The sequence below is a fragment of the Phacochoerus africanus genome, chromosome 15, assembly GCF_016906955.1.
Source record: "Phacochoerus africanus isolate WHEZ1 chromosome 15, ROS_Pafr_v1, whole genome shotgun sequence".
NCBI lineage: Eukaryota > Metazoa > Chordata > Mammalia > Artiodactyla > Suidae > Phacochoerus > Phacochoerus africanus.
In genome coordinates, this window is record NC_062558.1 from 23,074,998 (window position 1) to 23,081,471 (window position 6,474).

The 6,474-nt window shown below is 55.6% G+C and overlaps 1 pseudogene; it reads right to left on the reverse strand.

Annotated features, from left to right (window-relative positions):
* Positions 1 to 493: 493 nt before the first annotated feature.
* Positions 494 to 590, reverse strand: LOC125117108 (uncharacterized; annotated as a pseudogene).
* Between the last annotated feature and the right edge of the window lie 5,884 nt (positions 591 to 6,474).

Consider the following 6,474-nt stretch of genomic DNA (forward strand, 5'->3'; position numbering starts at 1 on the left):
AGTTGACATTGTTGTTCCATTTTCTGCTGCGTAGCAAAGTGACCCAGTCATCCACATATATACATATTCTTTAAAAATATAGAGGAGTTCCTGCTGTGGCTTAGCCAGTTGAGAACCTGACTAGTATCCATGACGAGGCAGGTTCAATCCCTGGCCTTGCTCAGTGGGTTAAGGATCCTGCATTGCTGTGAGCTGTGGGGTAGGCCGGCAGCTTCAGCTCAGATTTTACCACTAACCTGGGAACTTCCATGTGCTGTGGGTGTGGCCCTAAAAAGAAAAAAAAAAATGTGCAGGAGTTCCCCCTGTGGTTCAAAGGCATTGGCAGCATCTTTGGAGCACTGGGATGCAAGTTCCATCCCCAGCCTGGCACAGTGGGTTAAGAATTCATTATTGCCACAACTGCAGTGCTGGTTGAAACTGTGGCTCAGATCTGATCCCTGGCCCGGGAACTCCTTATGCTGTGGGGCAGCCAAAAAAGAAAAAAAAAATTGCAAAAAATATGGAATGCTTCACAAATTTGCTTGTCATCCTGGTGCACTGTTCATGCTCATCTTCTCTGCATGTTCCAGTTTTAGTACATGCGGTGCCGCAGTGAGCATGAAGTGCTCTTTATTCAGATACTCTGACCAGTGCCAGGAGGAGGAGGGATAGGACAGGTCTTGGGGTAGGGGGGCAGTGGCGGGGGGAGACTCTGGAGGCTCCTGGAGGAGGGATGCTGGCTCCAGGGGGTCCAGGGTGGCCCTCACTGTCCCCTGCACCCCGAGCCAGTTGAGCTAACCCTCCTTCTCAGTAGGATTGCTCAGCCCTGCCTGGCCTCCTAGGAACCCTCTTGGGGGGGCCTTCCAGGGGGGGGCCACTCGGGACATCTGTGATTATACCCGCAGGGCCTGCCTTGAGCACCCTCCCTGCTGGGATGTGTCCGCACACTGGGAAAAGACAGTCTGAGCTCCCAGACCCAGACATCTGCATCCCTTAGTCAGCCGAGGGGGCCCTAGGACCAGCCTCCCCTTTAGGTGGCCCTGCTGGGTGGTCTGGCTTCCTGGGCCGTGAGCTTGGAGGATATCATTTGTCACCTCCCAGAGACCTCCTGATGCCTTTCTAAGCTGAGGACAAGCAAGCTGCACTTCAACTTTTGAGGACTTACCAGGTGTTTGATTCTGTGAAGGGACCCCTGGCCGAGGATGGCCACGCTTGGCCATGCTCAGCCATGCTCAGCAGCTGCGGCCCCTGCCTCAAGGTTCTGCTGGCTTCTCGGTCACCAGCAGCCCTGGGGCCCACAGTAGATGCAGTGGGTACCAGGATGTAGCTGGAAAGATTGCCTGGGCTGATGGGGGCACCCACCTCTGAATGTGCTCTGGGCATCGGCCAGTGGGTTAATGTCTTGTTACTGATTAGATGGATTCTCTTCAGCAGATCGATTCTGATTTGATCTGATCAATTCTTTCTGTCAGAGCTGGTGGAGGAGCTCTTCTCTTGGGAGCTGAGCACTGAGTGATCCTCTGTAGCACTTCAAGGCTGCATCTCCAGGACAAAGGTGGTGGCCCTGGTGGTGGGTGGGAAGGGGGCTGGCTGCTAAGAGGTGGATCTTTGCAAGGCTTCTCGCTGGAGCTGCAGCTGGAATCTGTATCAATCAGGAGCCTCCTGGGATCCAAATAGAGGAGCTGAATTCAGGGAGCCAGTCACAGAGCCCTGGGAGGGCTCAGGGCAGCAAAGGGAAGGGGGAGGTACAGGTGATTAACAGCTGCAGGCCCCCAGCCTTGCTTGGTGGAGGAGCAGGGAGCAGAGAGGAGGCATTGGCCCTGCCAGCCCGGATTGGTCCTAGAAGAGGAAGCTCTTGTCCCAGCAGCCTCCTAATTGCTGTGGTTGGTTCATTCATCTCAGACTGGCTCCAGTGGTGCCCATCCCAGGGCTGGTCATGCTGGTGGGATGTGCCACGTGCTGTGCCTCAGACCTGGGTTAGTGCTACAAGCTGTGCCACATGCCAATGCCTTAGACCTGGGTTAGTGCCCAAGGTGCCTCACCCAGACTATGCGGCTGACAGGAAATCTGGGGCAACCTCATCCTGGGGTATGGGGGTGCTGGGTGGGAACATCTGCCCATGGCCATGTGGTAGCAAGGCAGACCCGGCCCCACCCCACACCTGCTGGTCACATGGGCCTTTAGCAAGTCCCCAGATGATGGTGTGCACCTTCCAGAACTTTCTCTGGCTGAGCTCTGTCTCCTTACCAGCCTGGAGTCAGGGAGGTCTGAACTATGGGATCTCCCTGCCCCGCCTTCCCCAGTCCTCACCAAGCCCTCTCTCCCTCCCTGCATCACTCCACAATAGGAATGGGCAGTTCCAGGTGCTTAGGACCAGCAGCTTAGGACCCAGGGCGTCCCCGCCTACCCCCTGCGGCTGCTCCTGCAGGAGACAGACAAGTAAGCGAAGGCACAGTATGTGGGATTGTTGGAGACAGACAAGTAAGCGACAAGTAAGCGAAGGCACAGTATGTGGGATTGTCACAGTGGGGGTGGTCCCGGGGACCCCCAAACTGCAGGTGACAAGGGAGGGTTTAGATAAAATAACTGACCTGACCTGGGATGAAGTCGCACTGCGCAGCCTTCATCTGAGCATATTCCTCTGCTGTGGGGGGCCTGACTAGCCCTTGAACCTCCCGGTGTTTCTGTGAGAAAGCCCATTCTGGACCTCATGTCTCTCCCCTCTTGCGTCTTAAGGAGCAAGACTGTCTGGCTCACCTGGGTGCTGATCGCTGCCTCAGCACACATGTTCCCACTCAGGGGCTGCTCATCTACTGGCCTCCTGGTCTGCAGGTGGCGTGGCAGTTGGTGTGACACTGACCCTTTGCAGCTGTCCTGTCTTGGGTCCAGTGAGCACTGCGTCCTTTGGATCCAGTCAACAATGTGGATTTGGAGCAGCAGAAATAGATTCTGGATCATCTATTCAGGAAATAAGGTTTTTTTTGTTGTTGTTGTTGTTGTTTTTCCTATGCCACAGCCATATAGCAACATGGGATCTGAACCATGTCTGTGACCTACACCACAGCTCACAGCAACACTGGATGCTTAACCCACTGAGCAGAGCCAGGGATCAAACCCGTATCCTCATGGATACTTGTTGGATTCCAATGGGAACTCCAATGCAGGAAATTAACTTAGTACAATGAATGTTGGTTAGCTCACAGGTGCTGAAGACACATAGGGAGGTCAGAAGCTGGACCATGGCATGTTCCTTGTGCTCCAGGGACAGGCTGGCGTGGAGTGGCCATGGCTGCCTCTGAAGGCAGAGTTCTCGGCTGCCCCCCCGCCGCTGGGTCTGGGTGCCACACACCTGGCAACAGCATTTCCTACTTGTGCGGGGTCCCCAAGACAACATTACTTCCTTTTTCTTTTCTTTTCTTTTTTTTTTTGGCTGTATCCACTTTTTGGAAGTTCCTGGGCCAGGGGTTAAATTTGAGCTGCAACCTAGGCCACAATTGTGGCAACTCCAGATCCTTAACCCACTGCGTGGGGCTGGGGATCAAACCCGCACCCCTGCAGAAACAATGCCAACTCTTTAACCTGCTGTGCCACAGTGGGAATGCTGACAACCTTACTTCTGGAACCCACTGCAGGTTTGGGGGGGGTCCCCAATAGCAACCTCAGGTTTGATGATTTGCTAGGACTCACAGGACTCTGTTATACTTAGTGTTACCATTTATTGCAGCAAAGGGCACAGGTTAGAATCTGCAAAGGGAAGATTCTCCCAGCTGTGTGGGGTGACAGTGTGTGGTGTCGCCGATCAGGGAGGGTCATCGAGCCTTGGGGTCCAGGGTTCTCCTTGGGTTTGGTCAAGTAGACACAGCTGCCTTCTCACATGGCTGACCTTAGCCTCCTGCCCCTCCAGAGGTCAAACATATGCCAATGTGGCCAAAGGCCTGAGCATAAGTCACTTTGCAGCAGAGACAGTCGGGAGTGGCCCAAGGCCCCAGGTAAACAGACTCTCTTAGCAGGCAGGACCTCCCTGGGGCTCAGAGGTCACCTCCCCAGAGCTGGCAAGGGCCAGTCCTGAGGACCTTGGGGAACTTGCAGGGTAGGGACTAGTGGGACCTTCGGCGTTAACCGTTTACTGCCCACAGCTGCTATAAAGCACAGCTTCTGCCCTGCTTCAAAGCCTGGCATAGGCACATCGAGGTGGTAGAGCTGAGTCCTAGGGGGGTTGAGAGGTGGCATCAGGACCTGTCAGTGTAAATAGTGGGAGACAGGTGCTGCGCCTCACCACCTGCACTCCTGGAATGGGGACTTGCCCAGGCACAGAAGGGTGCTTCAGGGGCTAATAGCACCCGCTTCTCTGTTTCATGAAAGGTCCAGCCACCATTACATAATGGATCTAGACTCTTTCGCATTGTGGAGTGTGGGGCCCCTGGTCTTCAGTGAGTGGGATCTGTCTTCCCCTGGTTCTGGCCTCAGAGAACCAGGCTTTGGGGACCCACCAGTTCCTCACCACTTCTCCGCCATCCATGTGGGTAGCAGTGACCTCAGACTCCTCCATTGGAGCCTGGAGCCTTTGCCGTGTGGGCTCTGGCACCCTCCAGGTGTCTGTCTGCTGCTCTTGGTGTCGTGGGTCTCCCTGGTGGAAGGGGCCGGGGCAGGGCAGCATCTTGGGTCCCTGGCAACTGGACATAATCAAAGTGACTGGTGTGATGGTGTGGCTCTGTGCTCCCTCCCCCTGAATGAAGCCTCCCCCACATCTGGAATGGCCTACTGCCCCTGCCCCTCCCCCCACATCTGGGCTGCCCACCGACTCAGGCTTCCCCTCACCAGGGCGTTCAGCTTCTGGCTTCCCCACACTTGTTTACTGTACTTCAGTCACCCCCGTTGGGCATTTCAGGGACCACAGAGGTGACCCTTCCAGAGTATACTCCAGTGTCCAGACCTCCTCCTGTTCTCTACCTCGTCTTCTTTTAAGCTCCTGCTTCAAGCACCTGTCTCCAATCCCTCGTCCTGTATCCCTGCTGCCTCTTTTGCACCAGTTACAACCCTCCATCCTCACCCAGGACCCCACGTCCCTCTCCCCCTCCTCTCCCGGCCAGTGCTGCTCTTCGTCCTTGTCCCTGGGTAAATTGCATGGTCACTCCTGCAGAGATGTCTCGAGTTCCTAGCGCTCTCTCCCTTCATCATGCATTGCTGAACATCCAGAATTCTGGTTAAATGCAACCCTCTGCCCTCCCTTTGCAACATTCAGCTGCAGTGGGCTGTGGGCAGATGAAAACAATGCCAAGTGTCCAGGGGCCCTGCGTTTCCCAGATCCATTCTCTCTGCCCCAGTTCCCCCCCCACCCCACCCCTAGCTATGACCGCATTGTCTCCTTTCTCCTCTCCAGTGTCAAGTACCTCCTGGCCCATCTTTGCTCTCCTCTCATGACCTTGTTCCTATTTGGGCCGTTGGAAGAGGACTTCCCCAGCCCACACACTGCAAACCACCCGTTTCCTGATTCACCATGAGCCCACCTGGCCTCGAGGGGCCAGCTGCCAGGCTCCTCTGGGCTTCCTGCACTGGCTCCTGAAATCCCTCACCTTGACCCCACGGCCCCCCAGCCAGCAATCTCTAGGGGGTCTGCTGTGTGCACACTCCCTCAATCCCGCTCCTCCTCCAGCTCCTGTTCACCTTCTGTTTGTCTTTCCCTGTCTTGTTGTCTGTCCGCAGCGATCCCAGTCCTTCCTGCGTCCTCTCTGAGGGCATCCTCCTCCCTGTTGCCCCGTAGCCACCATGCTCCCTCTTCCGGGTCTCAGGCCGGAACGACCTTCAGTCCGGACTGAACAGACAGCTCTCTCCTGGGCCCCTTGAGGCAAACTCTCTCTCTCTGAGAATTCCCACTGAGGTTCAGTGGGCTGATAACCTGGCTTGTCTCGGTGGCATTGCTGATTAGATCCCCAGCCCCGCGCAGTGGGTTACAGATCCGGTGTTATTGTGTCTGTGGCGAAGCCGCAGCTGAGGCTCAGATTCAGTCCTGGGCCTGGGAACTTCCATATGCCATGGGGGCAGCCAAAAAAAAAAAAGAAAAAAAAAAAGAAAAAAAGGAAAAAACTCTCTCTAAAGTTGCACCGCCCAGGGCAGTCCTCATAGTCACCCAGGCCAAGAAAACATACTTGCAGTTTAATGCTGTGTGGTCCCCATCTTGAAGCGTCTCACAATTTTGTCTTCGAGAGTGAAGTTATGTGGGATGAAGGAGCAGGCCTGTCCCTCCCCAGTCCCAGGCTTTGGCTGCCCCCTTACGTGTGGAGCCTGGTATGGGTAGAGGGGTCAGATCAGGAGGGGGCAGTGTCACCCTGGACCCTCTGCAATGTCCCAGTGTGTGTGGGTTGTGGCCTCCCCCCAACAACACTGCAGCAGGCCTGGTGTGTGCAAACCTCTGGGGACCCTGACTGAGGAATCACAGGCGGCTCTGGGCAGAAATCTACATTCCGTGGGGTCACTGTCTGCTGTGGGCTGTTGGGA